The 24,682-nt window shown below is 44.5% G+C and overlaps 1 protein-coding gene across 1 annotated transcript in view; it reads left to right on the top strand.

Annotated features, from left to right (window-relative positions):
• The window catches only part of SUCLA2 (succinate-CoA ligase ADP-forming subunit beta), a 318,851-nt gene that overhangs the window by 120,101 nt on the left and 174,068 nt on the right, over positions 1-24,682 (top strand). The gene's annotated exons all lie outside the window — the stretch shown is intronic.

The following is a 24,682-nucleotide window of genomic DNA, read 5'->3' as shown; positions in this document are numbered from 1 at the left end:
TCGCCACGACAGATGACATTCATACACTACTTGACAGAGGTGAATTCGCCGCCCAGATCCTTCTCAACCTCTCTGCAGCATTTGACACTGTCTTCCACCACACACTCATCAATCGACTCCACCACTTCAGAAGGATGGCATCCTTTCTCACAGGGCGCACCCAGAGAATCCGCCTCTCTCCCTTCACTTCACAGCCCAAATTCACCATCTCCGGTGTCCCTCAAGGTTCATCTCTCAGTCTAACCCGCTTCAACATCTGCATGACGCCCCTAGCAAACATAGTCAGAACCCACGACATCAACATACTCTCCTACGCGGACGACATCCAGATGTTCTCTCACACTTAGCGGACCCCAGCATGACAAAAAACAAGTTTCTCAACTGCATAAAGAATGTCTCAGCCTGTATGAAGGATGACTGCCTGAAGCTCAACATGGACAAAACCAAAGTGCTGATTTTCGGCAGCCATGCCTCCCTCTGGAACGACTCATGGTGGCAATCAGAACTCCGACCAACCTCTACTCCGAAAGACCATGCCTGCAACCTCTGCATCTTCCTGGACACCAGACTTTCCATGAAACTGCCAGTCAACACCATCTCCTCAACTTGCTTCCTCACTGTCCGCATGCTCTGCGGCATCTTCAAATGCATACCCATCAGCACTAGAAAAACTGTGACGCAGGCCCGTATCGCCAGCCGTCTGGACTACGGTAACGCACACTGTGCAGGCACCACCAGTGTACTCGTGCAAAGACTCCAGACGATCCATAACACAGAAGCCATACTGATCCTCAACCTGCCCAAAAGGACCCACATCCTTCAGCACCTGAGACCTCCATTGGCTCTCCATCCAGAAAAGATGCCAATTAAAACTACTAACCCACGCCTACAAAGCCCTCCATGACCAAGGACCTGTATACATGAGCCTGAGCTTCCACCAACAATCCAGAATCCTCCGCTTGCCCTCGCTCAGACACCGCACATCCACCGCTGCTGCACTGGAGGACGATCCTTCTCCCACCTCACCGCCAAATCCTGGAATGCCCTGCCCCTCCACCTCGGAACCTTACCATTGTTGACAGACTTTAGGAAGGATTCAGGACCTGGCTTTTCGACTGAATTCCCGCAGACCAGTGCCTGGATACCCTCACAGGTGATACAAATACCGATTGATGATTAAATTATTTTTATGATTTTGTACTAGCTTTGCGACATTCAAAATACACTGCTTGACAACCTATAGATTTGCCTTTTCAGGCAATGACTAGGTTTTTGGTGGCGTTATGAAATGATAGACCATCTATGCTGTCAGACTTGATCCCCTGATCATTGGTGCGATATTTTGCAAAAGGATTTTCTTACTACATGTGTACAGACGTTTAGGTTAGGCTGCACTGTTATTGTGCATGCGTTGTAGTACTCTATTCTTGCATAAACCTGAGGTATTGCATCCACTGTCTTCCCCAAAGGGAACCACTGTCTTCCCCAAAGGGAATGCAGTCTGACAGGAGCATCTGTCAATCTACTAACAAAGGCGTCCAGATAAGAATTATTAAGCCAACTTCCAAAGACTTGGCACTTGCTTTGGGGAATAGATTTTTGTACCTGTTTAAAATAGATGTTCCGTCCTTTAGCACAACTTTGCAGCATCAGTTCCGTGGACGTGAGCAGTGTAACTGTACGGATTGTAGGGGTGCTTTTGACGATTTTGATGGGTAGCAAAAGTCCAAGCAATGAACAAAGATGCATTTAATTTGGGTATTTATCTTGTCACGTTTGTTACGCTTCAAAGACAGAGGTCAAATTTCAGGCTGTTTTCTGACAAATTGGTGCTTTTATTTTTTCTAACATGGGAATGGTGTTCACAAACTCCTCCCACTTTGCAGTCAGAGACAGAAAAGTAAAGCGAATTATGTGACAATCTTGCTGGGGGACAGGTAGTGTGAAAAGAGTCTGTTGGTTGTCCTATTTTTTGTAAAGCACTAGAAAATGTGGATACCTGTAGGTGAACTGTACGTATTAAGTGGCGAGGAAAGCAAAAAATAATCACTTTTTTGTAATTCTGAATTGATAGAAACAAAGATTTTAACAGGGACAAAACAAATTAAGGTATTTTACTTGGTGATGCATAAATGATAAATATTCAATGAAACTCTATTTCCACACGTTATCATGTCATCATATCTGAAATGCTAGGAAGCTTGTTTCCGGTCCAGGGAAGACGTGGCTTGGCAGTTCGGGCTGGACTGTTCCCATGAGGCACAGGATCAGACTGATTTGCATATGGCCATGTCTGAACTGGGGTGGCAGAGTGGGCTAAAGAACGGTGATGGATTAAACCCAGATCAGTTGACTTGGGGTGAGTGCTTGCAATGTTCAACACTCCATCCATCATTTCCTTTGGTTTTGTACATGACAATCCACTACCACACAATGCTGGTTACATTAAATAAACGCCCGCCTCATGTTACGTAAATCTAGGTGGGTCGCGAAAGTTTGTCATTCTCAAAATTAGGTCCTATTTCTAAAAAGTTTTGGAAGCACTGATCTAGCTATTTTTTACTGCTGACTTTTTTTTATTTTTTATTTTTTTATTTATTTTGTGATGAACAGTAGCATAGGCATACACATTTACCCGCCTACAACCCGGAGGCCGGCAGTTTCAGTTCTTATAAGTATTACACATTGCAGCTTATCCCACATCCCGGGGGCCGGGCATCGCTGTCTTCTCATGCAGTAATTTGGCAACTCTATTAAGATGTATAGCCCATCTCGTCGTTCCTCATAGCCTGGTCCCATTTAGGGACAGCAAAGTTTTTCTACTTAAATTGTCACAAAAAACTTAACCGCAAACCCCCCCTTTTACTGCTGACTTTTTCAACGAATCCTAAGTAAATTACTGTTTCAGCGAGTATTTTCCACGCACACATTTTAAAATGGCAATTGGCTTTCTCGTCATATTGTTCAACATATTTCTATAAAATAGATGAATACTTTATGGCCTCCTTCATTTTATACTACAGCGTGTGCATTCTTGAGGTTTATCGTTCTGACATTTACTTTAGTAGCAACCTAGTTAAAAAGGTCAAGAAAATAAAGAAATGTTATTGTTCTTAAACTTGAGTTGAGACATTGCCGTCCATGCAATGTCTGACCAGTTTGTCATTTCTTTCAGATCATTAGGCGGTCAACTCTGTTCTCCTGCTCCTTATCTCCATAGAAACGGGGTAGCATTTCAGCCCATTATGTTCAAAAGCAAATTCATCGTCCCCATGCTGGTCTGTTATCATTAGAGCATTTCATGACTGCCAGTTGATGAAAAGCTCTTTAGCAATTGTAAATGTTTCTGTGCGCTCAATAACTTACTGCTGGGCTCCTGAATACCCAACTAGAACATAATCAGGACAATTAATTGCTTGGTTTGAAAACAAAAGCACTCCACAGACCATAAGGAAATATGAATCGATTTCTCCAGTGGATGTTTTAGTCACTACATGCTGCTTTGGTTATAATTCATGGATTGAATGATTTATTTAAAATGTCTATTATACAGTATGCACAAACTCCTCACCGTGCGCCTTCTTGGAAATGTTATTTTCTGTTGATAAAATCTTACGCCTGCCTATATTTTACTTTGATGTTGGATGTTAATTTTTGAATGGAGGTCAATTAAAGGTCAGGCGTATGCCCGTGAATAACTGAAGATCTGTCTTTGAGATGCCATGATTTCTCTAAGAAGACTAATAGGTGGACCAGGATAATAGTAAACATGAGGCATAAAGAAATGCTGTTAAGACCCATGGTGCCTGGACCCATAATTTACATCCTGTGATTGCCTGTAGTACCCCACCAGACCACAAAATATTTAATGTGCTGACTCCAAGGAGAAGAAACGTTGACTTTTGACTTTCAAAATCCTGACCTAAACCTGAGAAGGCAATTGAAACGAATCTAGACTTCTCACAATTTTACCACACGCTTTGGCAGAGCCAAGAGGTCTTGGATTGTACTAACACATAGATATGTACAAAGTATTTATGCCGTATTTCTATGCAACATGTCTTTTTTTATGCCAGCTAGGTCTGTGCCCTATTTTATATTCACCAGTCTTGTGGTGTTGCTCTGTTTTTTTTAACCTTAAGTGTGCATCACTGGTGCCATGCAGCAGAACAAGGTTGGAAAATTTAAAATAAGGCACAGACCTAAGAGAGACAGAGACGGGGATGGATATTCTACCACTTTGTGCATGCCTCTATTTCTATGCATCAGCAAATTATAGCCAGACCTGTTGGCTTTGACAATGCTTGTTCATCAACTTATTGATGTTAGAATTACCTTGGAGCTAGATTATGGCAGAATGTAAGGCTAGCTGCCTTAAAGTCCACTGTGCAATGACCATTCTTGACGTGATAGGCCTGTCCCACTTACATTTAGATCCTCTATTGAACATTTAAAGGCTATACAAACAGCTACAGTGTCAAATAATAAAGCTTGAAGCTCGACTGCTACGTAACATTATGGTCCACCCATTGCAATAGATGATATTGACTGGTGCCGGCTTGACCGGTGTGTGTTCTAATTAACATTTTCTTTGCCCATTTAGAAACTTCATTTAGGCATTCTTAATTTGTGGTCATTGTGCAGCATACACCAAGAGAAATTCTGTAGTTACAATCTTTGCCTTACTCAAAAACTCACTAATCCTGGATTACGTCGATGGCGAAGCTGACCATCCACTGATCAGAATACATTTTATAGTGGTGAACAATTTTTTTGCAGTGATTCAACAAGTCTGGATAGAAAAATGAAGATATGGACAACTGCTTAAAAAAAAAAGTGGTACCATAATGACAACTGATATACTACTTTCTGCCATAGATTCGGCATCTCATGTTGCATTGGTGACAGTTGTTCCTGTTGCCCTACTGAATGATTTACTAACTGATCTAAACCTGTCACATGCACATTTCTGCAGAGGCTCCAATAATCACTGTTATGTTATGGGCAGAGCCTTGGCTAAACTTTTCCACAGTCATTTAAGTTAGAAACATCAGATCTGTTGTTGTTCAACTTTGTCTTATGGAACTTAACTAGCAAGAACAGCATTGTGTGCAATATTTGAGAACTGGATGGCCCAGTGTTTCCAAAAGTAAAACGTATGTGGTATGGTTAAATTCTCGACTATGTCTCACATTGCTTTTGGCAGCTATAGCAGAATGCCATGTATGTTGCATGTTGAAATAGTAGAATTCATTTTTAAATGTACCCAAAATCTATGTATATGCAGCCCTAAATGTCCACAAATTCTCAAGTTGTATCAACATCTACTTTTGGCGTCTTGTGTAGACAACTGATAACCCACTTCCAAATAAACGACTTTATTGCTCATAATGGTCCAGATTAGAAGGTAAATTAGTATAAAAAGACTGCAAGTTTCTGCAAGCCCTAATCATATCAAAATATTATTATAAGTAGGGCTTTAACTTGTATATGCTCTTTTTTGGCTCGGTTAAGTTAAAAACAGTTGCCTTCAACATTACTCCTTAAGCTAAAACCTGAAGTGTTGACTCTTCTTACTCAGAATACTAAAGACTGTTTGTTTCAATGTACCACCTTTAACACTTCGTTTCCTAACACTTCATGTCACGAGTAAGGACTTAAAACATTGATTGAGTAAATAAAAAAAAATAATAACAAATACAAGCATCGGGCAAGATGGTATGTCCATTACTTGAAAATGGAAAATGCTGTTTTTCATTATTTGCTATGTTACTTATTTAAAGGGAAAGGGGTTTTAAGTGTTTTTCAAATAGTCTTTCATTATTTGACTCGTGTATAATGTTTTTCTTGTTTTAGTTACAATGCTGCCTTCCCAAGTCTTCTATAAGCAAGTTCTAAAAACTTATTTATTTTTCCAATGAAAGACTTAGTTTGTAGGGTGAGGCAGCACTTTGTTACTTAAGCAAATGCCTGATGATTTAACTCTTTGGAAAAGCTGACAGTAGACACTTCTTTAATCCTTTTGCTGCTAGGCATTTTCCCCATAGAATGCCAAGCCCTTTTCTGGCTATTTGGGGTAGTTCGCGCTTAAGCCTCTAACTTTATTTTCACATAAGCTATCCACGACATTTGTGTCCTTTTTAGGTCTCGCCTGGCGTAGGCTGCGCAGTCTCGCTGGCGAGATTTAATGAGATGTGGGTATTTTCTGTAAGGGGCATTAAGCCCTGCCCCTCTTTTCCATTGGCTGGCGTCACCGTTTATGCTAAACGGTGGCCAGCCATTGGAAAAGAGGTGTCTGTGACGTATTTGCTTGGCTTTCTGAGCCGTCCCATTCGGACGGCCTCGCCTGCTTTGCGTTCGTCGCAAAACGTTTCTTATCTTTATGGGGCCAAACACATGGCCCCTAAAGGCAAGAAACCATTTGGCAGGCGAGGCCGGCAGAAAAAGCCGAGCAAATACGTCATGGCGTAATGGCGTCCGCTTGGCTTCTAGGCGTGGGGTTTACTGGGGGCTGGAGTCCCCTCTGGCAGCGGGAGGCAGCTGGCGGCAGAATGAAGCAAGTTGCGGGCTCCAATAAGTACATAAATCACATCAACAAAGAGCTGTTCCTTGTACTGGGGGCCAGGGATACAATCCCTTTCATGGATTACTTAAGCGAGGCAGGTTTTGAGGGCTGGATTACTGGGGGCAATCTTTATCCTGGGTCTCGCAGAGCACATCTACCCTGATCTCCTGACAGGTATCGTAAGAGCCACTAAACAATCAGATCGTGTCTTGTCCAAGTTCAGACTCCAATATCCATGGTCTCCACAGAATCACTCCCCCGTGTAATCTCCACAATGGTGTCACTATTTAAAGCAAGCCCCAAGGCGATGACACTGGTAGAGGTTTGCCCCTGTGATCTTTTTACTGCAGGAGTATGTGAAACAGCCCCCTCTGCTGTTGTCAGGGAGTAGAGAAACAAAGTGTGCCCCCGTAATGTCACAGGTGCCCCGGCCACCACCAATCTCGGACCAGGTGCTGTTACTACTAGAAAACCCTTTCCCGGTTACTACAAGACGGTAATAGGGATTCAGGACGCGTTGAAACACCGCCACCGCCTCTGCTGTTCGTGTCTCTCTCGGGCACCTCCACGCTCCGAGGCTCCCCCACCCCTCCCCACGGGAGCCAACACCACTCCCACCGTCGATGTGAAAAAGGAGGGCCGTTCTGCCCCCCCAACCTCCGGCTTCTGCTTCGCAGCTACCAGGGCCTCGGACACCTCCTTGGTAGTAACAGGACTCCCGGTCCAGGGGAAAACACCGCTTCACAGTTCCCTCTGGCGGCACTGTGTGGGGGAAGGCGCAGTTCCTCAGGGAAGGGGAGAGCACTCCTCACTCTCCCGCTGCTGACGACCTGCTGGGCGAAATTTTAAAGTCGTTTACACCAAGCAGTAAATCGAAGCGGCAAGTCTGTGTGCCCCACAGTACAGGGGGAGATTAATAGCTGAGATGCGGCGAAATGTCTTTTTAGCAGGAAATATTTTTCGCACTATATTAATCAGACTGACTTATGCCTTTTTTCTCAGCTTCCTATGCGGGGCCCATGTGAATGTCGAGGTTGCCAACACAAAGCACAATACAAAAACGTTAGTTATTGCATTTACGAAATGTAGGTTTCTGAGCTAACATTGAAAAAAGATTTAGAGGCAATAAGAGGACTAAAGTAGCATCCGCTCACACCAGGTACCATCCTGGGCTGGTTCTGGGAAAGGGGAAATTTGCTTTTCCTCTCCTAAAAATAAACAAGCATTCGCGAGTTTGAACTATTGACATTGCAAATGACAATGCCTTTTATTTATCTTTTAAAAGCAAAAATAAAAGGCATTGCCATTTGCAATGTTAATAGCTCAAACTCTTGTAAATACGAGACCTATTGCATTTTTAATGCTTGTTTTACAACATCATGGGGATTCTTAAGGTACCAAGGGGTTGTGGATTTTCCAGGAGGGGACTGAGAAAATAGTCAAAATATAGCTACACTTATAGGAAAAATAGGAAAAAAGTTCTCTGTAAAAAAATAAATGGAAAAAAAAGTGCCTGGCCTTTTCCCTAAAAGTAGCATCAAGAAACGTTTGCTGTGCTAAAGTCATCTTCCCAGCTTTCAGGAACATGCAGAGCTTACTTAAATTATTTTTTACACAGTTTTGGCATTTTTCAAAGAAGTAGACAACATTTCCTAATTTTTGTTCTTCCAACCTACTTCCTGTTTGTGGTGGAAACATGGGTGAAATCCATGGGTGATACTGGGAAGCTATAGCTTTCTGAAAAGTATACAGAATTCTGAGTTCAGCAAGGGGGTCACTGTGTAGATCCCTCAAGGTTTTCCTAAAGAAACTAACTATTGAAATAAAAAATATATTAAAAATGAGTAGGACAAAATGAACATTTGTGACGTTTTGACTTGTAACTACTTATCACCATGGCCCAATTACAAAAGCATTATGCCTTCTAGACCTTTCTGGTTGTGGGGATATCTAGGGTTTGGACGTTTACCAAGAACGTGAGGTACCCAGAGTCAACAACTAAACTGCACCTTTCAATGGTTGTGCACCAGTTATTGAGCAATTCATATGGTAAAATATAAACAGTAACAAATAGGTTTCAAGGACGCCTATGTATTTCTGAAATAGACACCAGATACAGAGTTTAGGACAAGTGGTTATTTGCAAATCGCTGAATTTGTGGGTACCCATACTAGCATATGATTCAGAAGGCATTTTTCAAAATATCATCTTTCTTACAAACTGGCTTACATTTGGAAGGCTCAAATGCAGAGAAATACAATTTTATAATATCAAATGTTCTACTATTCTGTATTCTCACATGTATCCTGATAAAAATGGTACCTCACATGTATGGGTAAGCCTAGTGCCTGCAACAGGAAAGGGCCTAAAACACATCATATTTGTTACACTGAAAGCTGAGCCCTTTTTTCAACCTGGGTAGCTGTGGATTTTGGACCTTAGCTCAGTGGACACATAGGGAAACATAGCAAACCAGTGCATTTTTTAAAACTAGACACCTAGGGGAATCCAGGGTGGAGTGACTTGCATGGCGCCCACCAGCTTTTTTGTTATACCACGAATACTTTGCAAACCTCAAACTTTGTCTAAAAACGCATATTTTCCTAACATTTCTGGCAGGAAAACGTATGGAATCTGCATGGAGTTACATATTTACTAGGAATCTATAATTCTCCCCCCCCCCCCCACCCCAAGTCTCCTGATAAAATGGTATCTGACTTGTGTAGGTAGGGTAAGTGGCCATGACAGGAAAAGCTCCAGAACGCAACATCGACACATCGCATTTCTAAGCTGAAAACTGTCCTTTTTTCCATGTGGCTAGCTGTGGATGTTTTGGCCCTAGCACAGCTTGCACCTAGGGAAACCTAGCAAACGTACACTTTTTGAAAACTAGACACCCGGGTTAGTCTAGGGTGGGGTGACTTGCGTGGCTTTCACCAATTTCTTACCCAGAAGCCCTTGCAAACTTCAACCTTTGAGTTAAAAAACACATTTTCACCACATTTCTGTGATGGAAAGTTCTGGAATCTGCATGGAACAACACATTTCCTATCACCTAACACCCCACCACCCCTCTCTCAAGTCTCCCTATTAAAATGGTACCTCACTTATGTGGGTAGGATTAGTGCCCGTGACAAGATCTGATTTGGCAATGGGTGTAGCAGCGGTTCTTTGCCCAGGGATCGACGGGCACGTAGGGAAACCTTCCAAGATTACATTTCTGAAAACTAAACACCCAAGGGCGTTAAGGGTGATGTGCCTTGCATAGATCCCACAAGATTTTCATACCCAAAATGCTCTGCAAAGCTCAATCATTGCCTAAAATTTGACATTTCCCTTGCATTCTGTGGCGTAAACTTCCAGAATCAGTAGGAATCCAAGAATTTCCCGCCGCCCATTGTTTCTTCACTTGTCCCAATAGAAATGCTACCCCACTTGTGTGGCTGGGCGTAGTGCCTGTGACAGGCACACATCAAACCAAGGTACATGGGAGTCTCGCAGAGCAACTCACATTGACCCTGGATTGATTTGTGTCTGTTGGAGGGACTAGGCCACAGCCACACAAGTGGGGTAGCATGTTTATCGGGAGAAGTGGGGGAACACTGTGTGCTAGAAATTGTGTGAATCCCTGAGGTTTTGCCAAAGTTTACGTCACCAATGCAAGAAAAATGTGTGATTTTAGTCAAAGTTTGAGATTTGCACGGCATTGCGGGTAAGAAAATGTCATGGGATCCATGCAAGGCACACCACACTGAACCCCCCTGGATGTCTAATTTTTTTTAAATGTCTGGGTTTGAAAGGTTTCGCTCTGTGGCCACCGAGCCCAGGTCCAAACGCTTGCGCTACCCCTATTGTTGATTTCTCCACATTGTGTTTATGGGCCATTTTGTATTTCAGATACTAAGCCCATCCACACAAATGGGGTAACATTTTTATTTGGACAAGTGTAAGAAGGCAGGATGGTAAGCTTTTTGTGGATCTCTGAGGTTTCCAGAAGTGTACATCACAGAAATGCAAGACAAAATTGACAATTTTAGTTTCCGAAAGACTGATGCACCTATTTTGGGATGGGAGCACGGCGGCCTGCCTTTCTGTTCCCCAGTGGAAGTTTTTGGGTAAACGCCCTCAGTCCACTCCGGGGCTGTGGGTATGTGGGGGGGGGCAGAAAGACTGATGCACCTATTCTGGGGTGGGAGCAAGGCATGATGCCTAGGTGAGCTGTCCCCCACACTTTTTTTGGCTTACTTAACGCCTTTCTCCCAACCCCAGAATAGGTGCATCCATTTTTATACCCCTGGGGTGGATTGAGGGATCACGCCTTGCCCCTTGTCCAGAATGAGCACAACAGTTTTCTACCCCGCCAACCCCAAATCCCCCCAGGAGGCATATTGTTAGTGAACACCCGCCAACCTCCTTGTAGCAATAAAATGAAAAAACTCCTTGGTGTCTAGTAGGCCTTCTGCCCGCCAGGGGTGCAGATTGGGGTTCAAGATCTGTTATCTGCCCTCCCGGGGGGCAGAAAGACTGCTACTGTCATTTGACTGGTGGGGGCAAGGCCCAGTGCCTGGCTGGACCACCCCCACCCATTTATGCACCTATAACAATCGCTGGTGTCTAGTGGGATTTCTGCCCCCGGGGGAGCAGGCAGACTTTTAGACCTGGGGGAGCAATAGCCCTTTGCAAGGTGGCCACCCCCCCTTCTCAAAATCCAATCCCTAGTGTTCTAGTGGGCTTTCTGCCCACCTCCGGGAAGGGCAGATTGGATGAGAACACCTCCAATTTGCCCCCGATTGAGGGCTGAAAGAAAGCTGGGGTCATTTGAGGGGTATGTGACTAGGACTGATGCCTGGGTGGGCCATCCCCACCCATTATATGCACCTATACAAATCCCTGGTGTCTAGTGGGATTTCTGTCCCTCGCAGAGGCAGCTTGAAGGTAACAACCCACAGGACTTCTGAGCCTGGGGGTTGGGTAGGGGAACACTAGCCCATTGCGAGGTGGCTGCTCCCTCCCTCAAAATCCACACTCTGGTGGTCTAATGGGCTTTCTGCCCCCTTTTGGTGACAGGTTGGAGGAAAACACCTCCACTTTGTCCCCAACCGGGGCAGCAAGACTGCTGGAGATCATTTGGGAGGAGTGGGGGCTAGGCCTGATTCCTGGGTGGGCTGACCCCACCCATTTATTCCCCTATGAATAAATGAATGATGTTGGAAAGCGCGCAATACCCGAGGGTTTCTTAGCGCTGAGCGGAGCAGGACAGAAAAGGGGCAGGGACCTGGGAAGTGGGTCACCAGACGCTAAAGCTCAGTCGGCAAAAACGGCCAGGTCTTAAGCTGCTTTCGGAACAGCTGCAGGCTGTGTTGGGAGCAGAGGGCCAGAGGGAGGGAATTCCATAACTTTCCCCCCTGGAATGTCCGAGTCCTCCCGCCCCATTTTAATCGCTTAATCTCGGAATCTGAACCTTATGCTCCTTGCTAGATCTCAACGTCTGCTAGGAGTATACCATGTAAATAGTTCCTGAAAATAGAGGGGGTGGGTTCCATGAAGTGCCTTATGCATTAGGCACAAAGTTTTGAAAGAAATTTTCCTCTTCACTGGCAGCCAGTGCAGGCCATGCAGTAGATGCGACACTGGTTTGAACTCACGGATATTCAGAAGTGTTCTGGCCACTGCAATTTGGAGAGACTGCAGTTTTTTATCTAGTATTTCGGAATACCTAAATAGTGTATTGCAGTAATCTAGCTTCGACCCAACTAGGGCCAACATTACGGTCTTCTGAAGTTCAGCCGGAATAAACGGGAGTATTTTTTTAAAAATCCGTAGCGGATAGTAGCCCCCGGAGGTCACTGCATTAATCTGAGCACGGACGCATAGCTTGGTGTCAAAGATGACTCCCAGATTTTTGTCCTTCAGAACTGGCTTTGGTAAATCCCCCAACTCCTGGGGCCACCACAATACATTCCAGAAGGAGGTTTCATTCCCAAAAAGCAATACCTCAGTTTTCCCGGAATTTAGCTTTAGGCAGTTCTCCTCCATCCAGCCTGCAACTGCAGACATGAAGCTGCGGAAATTATTGGTGTCGTTCTCAACCTGGGATGATACCGACACCACAATCTGTGTGTCAGCGTAAGAGAGCACGGACAAACCAGAGCTCACAATAATCTGTGCCAAAGGGGTGATATAAACATTTATAGGCGTTGGACTAAGTGCCGGTTCCTGTGGGACCCCACATGGGAGAGAGAAGGGACAGGATTTAACCCTCCCCTACTAAACCCCTGTTTTCAAGAAAGGAGTTCAGCAACGATAGTGTCTGGTAAACTCTCTGCTGCCCCTCCCCCCTGGGGGCAGATTGGAGGTAGCAACCTCCAATCTGCCCCCAGAGTGGGCAGAAAGAGGTTTGGACCTGGGGAAGTGGAGGAGCATAAGGCTATTTTGAGAGGGCCGCTCCCCCTACTTCAAAAATACTTCCTGAGACCTAGAGGGTGGATTCCTGCTTCCAATGACACCTCCCACGTCCAAATCAGTGCTTGGGGGCTGAGATATGCCCCGAGCACTGATGTAAGTGAAAGTAAATGAGCTGATCAACTCATTTTACTTTCACTTTCTGTGTAATAACGTCATGCGCGCTGATCTTCATTACATAGAAGAAGAAAAAAACAGCCTTGGTTGCTGGGGATGCCGGAGGGGGCGGGGGGTTGTAGAATGGGTAGGTCGTCCAGGTGGCTTATTAGGTGGAAACCCAGTTTAGGTGGAGGAAGTTGTTGTGGATATATTTGAGATCTAGAGGGAGAAACGACCAACCGGTTCTAACACGCCCTTGCTGTACTAAATTTCCTACATACACTTCGGGTGAGTTTTATTCCTTATCCATGTGCACCTATGCAAGGCTATGATGGGGTATAATAGTGCTGTTCTGTGCCAAGCAGAGAGTTTTACCCAGAAGGGATTTCTATTAAATATATCGCAACTTCCTTTTCTTCTGTGCTTTTTCTGCTGGCTTTGTAAGTCTAGGATGTTATCGATAATTGAACACCATTAGGGCGGAAGTCAGCTTAATAGACTGATGAAAGAAGTTTTTATCAGTCGCCTAACTAGACAGGATGTTTACTATATGCTTGCCATTCGCTGTGCATTTAATCCCCTCCTGAGGCGGAAGCCGGGAGGTTGCTGCTTTATTTGTTTGATTATAATTTCGTTTTGCACCTTTTAAAACCTCGCCGTATTTTTAGCTTTTAACTCCACTGCACTTGGCTTGAAAAACGAAGCCTAGCTGCACTGTTTAGTAATTGTGACTGATTTACTCTGTTTGATGTAAAAGTGGCAGAAATTATCCCCCTGCCCCCCGCTTGTTTAACTTAGCACTCACCCTGATACTCGGATCACCCTCAGCCGATTTGGATGCTGAGATAGCCGAGCCTCGGCCAGGTAGAATCGACTTTGGCGGCCATCTTGGTTTGGGGCAGCGTTTCCACGCTCTCTATTGGCCACTATAAAAACGGAAGGCAATGCCTCCGCGCAGCGGACGCGTTCAGCGGACGCGCCGAACCTGCGCCGGAGTCGTGCCTGAGTCCTGCCCGTCTGCGCCCGTCCGCGCTGAGGACGGGCTGGACGGCTGGACCACTGGCCATTACAAGGCAGGCGCCCCTGTCCTGAAACACTCTTTAAGGGAAATGCTGCGGCTTAAGCCCGCCCCTGCCCCTTGCTCACATCGCTACAGACCTGAGGATTATTTGACATGTCCTAGCTGTGCGTGCTTTCCGATTGATGCAGATGAGCCTCTGCTTTCTCTTTCCTCTGCTCCTCCGGAGTCTTGCTCTTTATCAACATCTAAAAATCCCAGCGAGTCCTGTCTTCTTCTCAATGCTCGCTCGCTCATTAAAAATAACATTGTATTCAAGGAACTGGTCTTAGATAAAACACCTTCTTGGGTTTTTATTACGGAGACCTGGGCCAAAGACTCCTCGGGTCCTGATCTGGTTGAAGCGGTCCCTGAGGGTTATTGCCTAACTCGATTTGACAGATTAGGCCGTGTTGGCGGTGGTCTGGCTATTTTATATCAGGACAAATTTCACTGCCACACTATACCCCTTTCTGACCCCAAGGACACATTCCAGGTCCTATATTTTTCCCTCTCCGATTCTGCTAATCCAGCATTTAATGGAATCTTGGTCTACCGCCCCCCTGGCCCAAGAGCAGGATTTGGGCTGAAATTGATGCAGGTTCTGGAACCCTATTTTGGCCGACAAAATCTGACCATTCTAGGTGATTTCAATTTCCATCTTGAGCTATTGGAGGCTCACGACACTATTTCCCTGGTAGAAATAATGTCAGCCTGCGGACTCACCCAGCTGGTGAACGGTCCCACCCACCGAGCGGGGCACACGCTCGATGGCATCTTTTCCAACGACCCTAGGCTGACAGCTGCCAGCCCCTTCCATCTCTCCTGGTCGGACCATCTGGCCGTTCCCTTTAATATGATGTATCCCTCACGGGGCTATATTAGAAGGGCCTCGAGCACCATGGAAGTGCGAAGGAACCTCAAAAAGATCAGGGAAGATTCCCTCCATCCATGGACAACCAGCCTGTCCATTCCTCAGGAGGCAGATACCTCCACTGCGGTCTCTATATTTGAAAATACCATTGCTGAGGCCTTAGAGGAACTTGCTCCTGCAAGGTCTTGCTATTCTGCTAGGAAAAGACCTTCAGCTCCCTGGTTCTCCGAACAGCTCCGGCTTCGGAGACAGGAAGTAAGAAGGCAGGAACGCTTATGGCACTCTAGTTGGGCCCCTAAGGATAGAGAAGCCCATAGGGTCCTGCTTAAAAATTACAAACTGGAAGTTATTAAGACCAAGCAGGAATACTTCACGGCACTCACCTCCTCATTGTCATCTCCTAGAGAACTCTTTAGGATTGTCGATTCCCTTACGACCCTTCAGACACCGGATCCTGTGGTTGTCTCTCAGGACCTGTGCAACAAGATAGCCGCCTTTTTCCAGTCAAAAATCGCCGACATCTATGCTGCTCTGGAGGTCCAAAAATCCCTGACCGCCGTTCCTTTGCTGCCTGCTCTCCCTGAGCCCAGTGTTGCTGAATCCTCTCAACATCAGGATTTGATTTCCTTTCCTCCCCTTTCCTGTCAGGATCTTGAAATCCTGCTTGATAAAACTAAATCTGGCTCTCCGTTGGATGTCTGCCCGCTAAAGATCCTCAAGCAGTGCAGAGAATCTCTCCTTCCTCCTCTGGTTGACATCATGAACAGAGCGATGAAGGAAGGCATTTTTCCCCAGCAGTGGAAGAATGCTGTTGTAAAACCTTTGCTTAAAAAGCCTTCTCTGGACCCCGGGGTGTTAAAGAACTTTCGCCCCATTTCACTGCTCCCGGCTCCCGCAAAGATGCTCGAAGCCCATCTAAATAAACATCTGGCTGCATTTGTGGAGAGCTCGGGCTGTTTGGATCTCTCCCAGCATGGTTTCAGGAGGGAACACAGCACTGAGTCTGCCCTCACCATAGTGCTGGATACCATCCGCACTAGAGTTGATGAGGGTCAGACCTCCCTCCTGATCCTTTTAGACCTCACAGCGGCCTTCGATACCCTGTCTCCTGTGGTGTTAACATCTCGCCTGAGGGAGATTGGGGTCCGCGGGCCTGCTCTGGGACTCCTTTCCTCTTTTCTCGACCATAGAGAACAAAGGATAATGCTGGGATCGTTTCTATCTCCATCCCTGTCTGTGCAATGTGGGGTCCCTCAAGGGTCAGCGCTCAGTCCTACCCTTTTTAATATCTATGTGACCCCCCTTGCCAGACTCATTAGATCTTTTGGGATGGAGGTAGTTTCCTACGCGGACGACACCCAGATCTTAGTCTCTCTCTCCCAGCCAGCTACATCAACTGCCGCCAATTTTAGATCTTGCATGGAGGCAGTTGGCCAGTGGATGATCCACAATTCACTAAAACTGAATGGGGAGAAGACGGAGGTGATGGTCTTTGGAGGAAAGGAACCGATCTGGTCGGCGGAGTGGTGGCCGAACTCGCTGGGCGTATGTCCCGAGCCCACCTTGTCAGCAAAAAACCTGGGAGTTATGATCGACCCCAACCTTAGTATGTGCCAACAGGTCAACAGGACTGTTTCGACCTGCTGGGGGATTATCCACATTCTGAGGAAAATCAGGCACTTTTTGTCACCCCAGGCAAGAAAGCAACTTGCTGTCGCTCTTTTGGGTTCGCGACTGGATTACTGCAATGCGCTGTATGCAGGGCTGAACAAGAGTCTTCTACAGCGCTTGCAGGTGGTCCAGAACGCGGCAGCGAGATTGGCTCTTGACCTACCAAAACGTGCCTCTGCCACCGAAGCCCGAAAACAACTGCACTGGCTCCCCGTTGAATACCGGATCCTTTTCAAATCCATGTGCCTGGTGTATAAAGCCTTAGCTAAACCCAGCCCTACAAGCATGGGATCCATTCTTTCTCGGCATAACCCCAGTAGAAATCTTCGCTCCAGTCACAAACTTCTCCTCTCTGTACCCCGTGTCAGAAAAGCAAGATGGGGAGGCAAGGCCTTTTCCTTCCTGGCACCTAAGTGGTGGAATGCCCTCCCTTTGGAAGTAAGATCCAGTCCCTCTCTGCAAACTTTTAGATCCGCGCTTAAGACTCACCTTTTTACACGTGCATTCCCGTAGTGGTGCTTTGTATATTCTGTTTATTGTTTATTGATTTTGATAGGCGCCTTGATACCTTCGGGTTTAGTCTGCGCGTTATAAGTTGCATAATAAATAAATAAAAATAAATAAATAGTTTGACTTGCGCATTAAGTAAGGCTATTACTTGAAAGTTGACTGGATTGTTGACCTTTTCCATGAATGCGGTGTTTGCCCGCAGTATAAGACATGGTTAAATAAAGGATTCAGCAAGTGAATCCGCAGAGATGGATCCTGTGTGAGTATGGCTGTTGGGATACCATTAGGACAAGCTGCCCGTAAGCCTCTGCTTTTTTTTTTTTAGCAGGGTTAAGATTTCCTTGTTGGTGATTGATAGTCCTCTATTGTTAAAAGCTAAGATTAGAGTTCGAGAAGAAATGGGGCTGCTGAATTGATGACTTGTGTGTGCTTCCCATATATCAAATGTGATCAAATAGCCAGTGGATGGTCTGTAAGCCGAGGTTCCTGTGCCGATCAGAGACCAAAATTGTTTCATGTTTTTGGTAATGATACAGTTTTGAAGTTTTGGGGCCCAGATCTCTGTACTGGGGTGAATGTATGGCATTGTTCTGCATTCTGTCCATCTATTTGTCACCCCGAGTGGGACGGGTATGCCCAGACGTGGGTCCTGTGCTCTCCATGCCACTGGAGTCAACCTATCCTGGCTGATGAGGGCTGAAAGCCCGAAACCGGTCCTAGGATGCTTGTTTCCAGTCCAGGGAGGACCGGGCTTGGCAGTTCGGGCTGGACTGTTCCCATTGGGCGCAGGGTGAAGACTGATTTGCATATGGCTGGGTCTAAACTGGAATTGCATGGTGACCTAAAAAACAATGGATTTAGGCCCAGATCTCTGTACTGGGGTGAATGTATGACTTTGATCTGCATTCTGTCCATCAATTGTTCTTTTTGTGAATGACCACTGAACCAGGGTTTATTATAATTTAATATGTATACATTATACTCCAACCAGCTTATACTCCAACCAGCTTTTCTACTGTATGTGGGATAATAGTGGAGCCATAAGTGGGTTGCTTGCAGTTTTGGTCACAGACTGAATTGAAGGTGCTTGTTTCCCTACTCTGTGCAATTACGTGCCTCAATTATTTTCAGCCTTTCTCATTGAGAAGTTCTCACAGTTACATCCAGAATGGTCTCAGGCAGTGGTTGTATGATTGTAGGGATCCAAAATATGTGCCAGTGATTGACTTTTTAAAATGAACGTCCCGGTGAACACTGGAACCATATTGAATAGGCACCCATCAACAGAGATAATTCATGGAGGACTCGCTTTGTGTAGGAATGGTACTGCCACCAAAGGCGAAGGATTTTTCGTTATACTCAACCTAGGATTTATTTGCTGTTGGCTACCAAAAGGTGAAGTTTCACCCAAATTTTCAGTAGCCAATTCAACCACATATGACTGCGTAATGTCAATGTGAATGAATTGTAGCTCATGGTTTGTCTGTGTTCTTTTCTCATCTACATTCTCAATATGATGTGTACCCTTGGTTGTTGCCTGATTATTCAGACACCTTTTTCTTGTTAGACCCTCCTGTGTGTTAGAGAAAACACCTTTACAGGATCAATCACATTGTCTTTGTAAAGCTTATTGACTGTTCAGAAGTTCTCTTTTCTTGATGTGGTACCTAGCCCTGTAACTTATTTCTGCAAAGGTTCCCTTGATTTGGGGAAATACTGGAACGATTAGTGCCTTACAGTGGTTGTCGCAAATGACCGTCATGCATAGGGGTGACCGGGTTATTCAGTCAACAGCAGTGAGCAATCTCGCGCTTGTAGTCTATATTTTGAGAGCTCTCTTGAGCTACCTTAAAACCCCTGATTATACTGTTTCCTTCATCCAAAACCCTGTTAAACTTCAATACTTATCATATTATCACACTCAGGCTCCTACTGAATAGGTACCACTTTGGATGCATATAGACCAGTTCTCAGACAGAACCACTATGCCTCTCAACAGGAATTAGAGTATCTGCGGTGGAGCTATGATGAGTAAACTGCCTCCAATAATTCACTACAGGACTCTTGCATCCCTGTTGTTGAGAGCACTGGGTGAACACCCCATAGCTTATCCTAGTAATGGAGCTCCTCTAAAGAACATGATAGAAATAAAACCACATTAGCCACTATGAACAGACCTATGCAGTTGTCCTTCAAGTGCCTCCTATATAACTGCATGTTGGCGTAGTCTTGAAATCGCAAATCTCATCACAACAAATTAACTTGATAATTTTTTTCTCATCGAAACATAGCTGACTCCTTCTGTCTTTGCTGGACAACCTTCCAGAGTACTCTATCTTCCACCTTGTTTGGATAGGGAAACAGGTCATCCACAAACATGGTAAAAAGTGCAATAGCCCACAAAATGTCCAGTTCTTAACATTTCAGTGCCCCACTAACCTATGTGTCCTCTATCATCCATCGCCTAAAAGCATTACTTTTGTGGAGCAACCTTTTATTTATATTGTTAATTTCTATAACATTAGCGTGTGAAAGAGAGGCACTTTGTAGTGCTAATTGAGATGTTTACAAGAATGTTGTTCTTTATGGTAACTGTTATTCTGGGTGACTTCAATTTACATTTGAGAGATCCAAAGAAGTCCGTTGGCTGTATTGCAGCTTTCCTTATTTATACTCTATGATAACCGTACTCATTTGAGTCCACTTACCGTCCATTCACATGGCTCCATTCTAGACCTCACCGCATGGGAAGTGATGCTTAAGACTGAGGCGCTTATCACTTTAGACTGGTCAGATCATACCATTCTCTCCTTTCTGCCAAAGTAGGGACTGTAAGCCAACCCATTGGTTAGAGATGTTAGAAACCTTGATCAGCCTATCTGGCAGAGACAGCGAAAGCTTTGTCCTCAAAATCCATCTCACTGATCCAGGAAGTGAATAACTTAGAACCCAATACTCTCAGATCATGACCGTAATTGTGGCTACATTAGCCTCAGAAAAACCAAAGTAGAAGAACTCTGAAAAATCAGAAAAATGGTACTCAAAAGACCTAAATGAGGAAAACAATGTGCTTGGGGTGACAGAACACTATCTCCACCGAAATCTTTCCAAAATTGACATTTGAGGGATGGAAATACAAACAGTGTATTTTCAAAACCAAATCTACTTATACCAGAATGGAGATTGACTCACCCCCCCCCCCCCCCCCCCCCCCTAAAAAAAAAATGATGTTCCAAAATCTACCCAAATCTTCCAGCAAAAACACCAACCTTTCCAAAGAAAAATGCGAGAAATATGCAGCCTTTTTTTAGGGTATTGTGAAAAAAATTCACCACTGATAAACTTTCAGGTCCGCTATTCATTGCCAGCACCATCGCCAAGACTATACCTTTCTAACTTTTTCTAGAACACCTATTATTTACACTACTCAAAGAAATTAGATATTCCATCATCTCCTACTCTTTAAACCCACTCAACACTTTCCTGTCACAAGGTACAGTTCCAGGCTTTTTAAGAGTATGGTGGATGTCATTGTTGAAAAAAGCAGGAGTAACATGGAAAGATCTGAATAACGTCGACCTGGTCTTGATCTTACCATCTGAGCTTCCTGGATAGCTACGTGGAGACTTCAACCAAATTCTTTATAGCTTAAAATGACCTGCTAGACGAGCTGCTTTCTGGTTTCTGGTCAGGATGCAGCACGCAAGCCACAATCCTAATGACTGGCAGCAATAGCCTTCCCATTCTAGGCACAGGCAGCTCTTTCCTCCGCATCGTCCTGGCCCTGCCAACAGCATTTGACATGGTGAATTACTGGGCTCTACTGAAAAGCCTTAAGTATATAATGTGGCTGATTGGTTCAGTACTCATTTTGTCTTGTCTAGCCTTTAAAAATGATTTCAGCCTTTAAAATTGGCAAACCCTCAGATGCCTCTGTACTGCACCACACCATCTCTTGAGAGTCCGTTTTATCTCCATCTTAATAATCTTCATATGGAACAGTTATCTTCGTCTCTCAAGTACTCTTATATTTCAGATCATTTTTCTATGGTTTATACTCAACGTAGTCAACAACACTGAACTCATTTCCTAGGTCCTGGCTGACATACTATCATGGATAATGCTCATTATCTCAATCTCAGTTTGCATAAAAGTAGGTTCCTTTAGATCTTCTTCCGAACCATGGTCACTAGAATCTGAATCTACAGTTGCACCCAATCTCTTTGGTCAAAGGCGCCCAATGTTAGCTCAGACTATAGTGAGATATAGTAAACCCTTCATCCCAGAGGAAGATTTCAAACAAGTCATCCAATCCCTAGTGGACTCTGGTCAATCCCTTCCTGCAGGAATTATGCCTTCCCTTTGAGTATGTATATGAGAGGGAGAGATCCACTCTAGTAACTCGAAAACATCTGGCCCATAAATTTGCCTTCTCAGGTGGCTATAACCAAATTCGTTGCATAAACAACCTGCTTCTTCAAATCCCATTCTTCATGTTATGTTATGTTAAATTAGTTTTGTACGGCGCACAGCTACCCAACAAGGGTTTCCCTGCGCCAAGCCTGAAGGAGGAGAAAAAAAAGTAAAGAAGAGAAACAAGAAAAAATACAGAAGAATAATGAATTATTGGTTAAATAACCACGTTTTTAAAAGTTTACGGAAATTCATATATGAAGTTTTGTTGCAAAATGCAATGGGAAGAGAATGCCACATGGATGGACCAAGGCAAGCAAACGAACGACCTCCTATTCTTGTAAGTTTAATCCTAGGCACCAAGAATTTTCCCTGAGTGATCAATCGTAGTAGACGAGAAGGTTGGTAAGTGTGGACTAGGTTGTGCAGCTATTTAGGGGCAGAGCCAACCTTGATTTTGTACATATAACTCAGAGCTTTAAACTTAACACGGTTTTCGACCTTAAGCCAATGTAGATTTTGCAAAACACTGGAAATGGGAGATGTTTTAGAGATCTGGCAGAGCAGCCTGGCAGCAGAGTTTTGTACCACCTGTAGCTTCCGCGTAACATCCTTGTTAGCCCCCAAATAAAGGATGTTTCCGTAGTCCATTCTGGATGTCACAAGCGCCTGGACTACGGTCTTTTGAGTGGGGACCGGGAGCATCCAGATGATTTTTTTCAACCATTTTAAAATGGTGAAACAAGTGGCTGCCACCTTCACTGCCTGCTGCTTCATAGATAGTTTGTCATCGATGATGACTCCCAAATTACGGACATGATCAGTGGGCTGGGGTAACGCATCCATTTCACTCGGCCAATGCTGGGGACCCCAGAGATTCTAATTTTTACCCAAGATTAGGACATCAGTTTTTTTGCCGTTAAGCTTAAATAGATTAGCTTGCATCCAGGATGCAATATTCCTCAAACCAGTCTGAAGAACTGACGGTCCAGACATCTTTTCCGTAGAAAGGGAAAAGATGATTTGAGTATCGTCCGCGTAAGAAAAAATGGACAACCCAGCCTCGTCTGCAATTATCGCCAAAGGTTTAACATACAAATTGAACAGAAGAGGACTTAGGATAGAACCTTGGGGTACCCCATAGCAAGAAGAGTACATTTTTAGAAATGGCTCTAGATGAAAAAACTTGGAATGTCCGTTTAGCTTAAAAAGATGAAAGCCAGCCGAGTGCTGAGCCAGTGATGCCAAGAGACTGCAGGGATTCAATTAACACGGTATGGGACACCGTGTCAAATGCAGCGCTCAAATCAAGCAATATAAGAGCCACGGTGTTCCCAGAGTTCAAACGCTGTTGTAACATTTCTGATACTCCAAGAAGAGTTGTCTCGGTTGAGTAACCGGCTCTAAAGCCGGATTGAGACGAGTGTAGAAAGTCCACAGATTCGACAAATTGAGTTAGTTGCCTTTCCAGAATTTTAGAATAGGTCGGAAGTAAAGAAATAGGCCTAAAATGAGATGGCTGGGCTGGGTCAGCATTTGCCTTCTTCAAGAGGGGAAGGACCATGGCATGTTTCCAGGCCGACAGGACAAAAGCCTCTTGAATAGAGGCATTGAGTCACTGCATGATTAACATCAAAGATGGTAAATCCAGCTGCTGCAGCACAGATACGGGGATGAGATCGCGAGGAGAGCCGGATTTAATGCTGGTTAAAATCTTTTTAAAAGAGTTGATGTCAAAAAGTGCCCAAGTTTCTAATTTGGTGGTGTACTCAACCCTATGGGAAGGCTCAGGCGTAGAAAGCGAGACCGCAGGTACCACTGGCTGAGTGTTTTGCAGTGTGGAATGTATTTGCTCTACTTTATTCACAAAGTACTTGGCAAGACTGTTGCATTGTTGTTCATCTAAAATAGGTGGTATTGACTGTGTATCAGAGCCAGCAAGTTTTTTTCACCATAGTAAACCGAGTACGTGAACAGTTCTGGGCATTGGAGATAGTGGAGGAAACCTAGTCCTTCCTTGCTGATTTACAAAGAGCTTGATAATGCTGTAAGGCTTGCTTATATTTTAATTTAGAGTCCTGCATATAGTTCCTCCTCCAAACTTCTTTCCAGAGCTTTACACTTGTTTTTTTCAATTTTTAGTTGCTCCGTAAACCAAGGTGCTGGAGGGCGGTGATTGTAGGATTTTTTAGTAGATAGTGGGAGACCATACTCCATTGCATTAAAATTCCATTTGTGTATTGTACCCAAAGAGGTAGTTGACATATGATCAATGGTAGGGACGCTATTCATGAAGACAAAGACCTTAAAACCGTGCTTATTGAGGAGTTAACCCATGGTCTGGATCGCCATCCGATAGACATTTGGACAACGCCTAAGAAACTAAAAATAAGAGCTGAAAAGTCTCTTGATCCAGTTTTAATTATAGAAGGAGTTTCCACGTGACAGTTTTCATAGACTTCCTGTCTGTGGATGATACAAGTATTTATGGCTGATTAAAGTCTCTTTATTTATGCAGTGTTTATTCACCTCATTTCTGTGTGTGCCATTATATTTAATTTCTTGATTGTGATGTTATTTTTGTCACACTATTTGTATCATGCCCCAATTCTACGTATCTGGAATGTGCATATTCGGTTTAAAAGTCTGTTTTCCTACTTTATATATAAATATATATATATATTTACGTAATGAGCATGTTTGGAACATGCAACATATAAACAAACTCTGTGTAATGAGCGTTGTCACTTACTGGGTGTAGTCTGAGCTATATGAAGTTGATGATAAATACATTTCCGCCATTGGAAACGTTATAGGCATGGGCCTACATGATCCAGGGTGCTTTAGTGCAGTTGGCTGAAAACCAGGAGTTGCTGACATGGGGGCAGGGCCAACGTAAGTGACGATACATGGAACCAAAGCACGCCGCAGACCAAAGCTGGCCACGTCACTCCAACAACTGATACCTAATAACTGTCTGCGGCCTTCAGTCCGCGGTGCACTTGTGCTTCATTTTTCGTGTTTATTACTG

Source organism: Triturus cristatus, chromosome 8, assembly GCF_964204655.1.
Source record: "Triturus cristatus chromosome 8, aTriCri1.1, whole genome shotgun sequence".
Classification (NCBI taxonomy): domain Eukaryota; kingdom Metazoa; phylum Chordata; class Amphibia; order Caudata; family Salamandridae; genus Triturus; species Triturus cristatus.
This window is presented reverse-complemented; position numbering and strand designations above follow the sequence as displayed.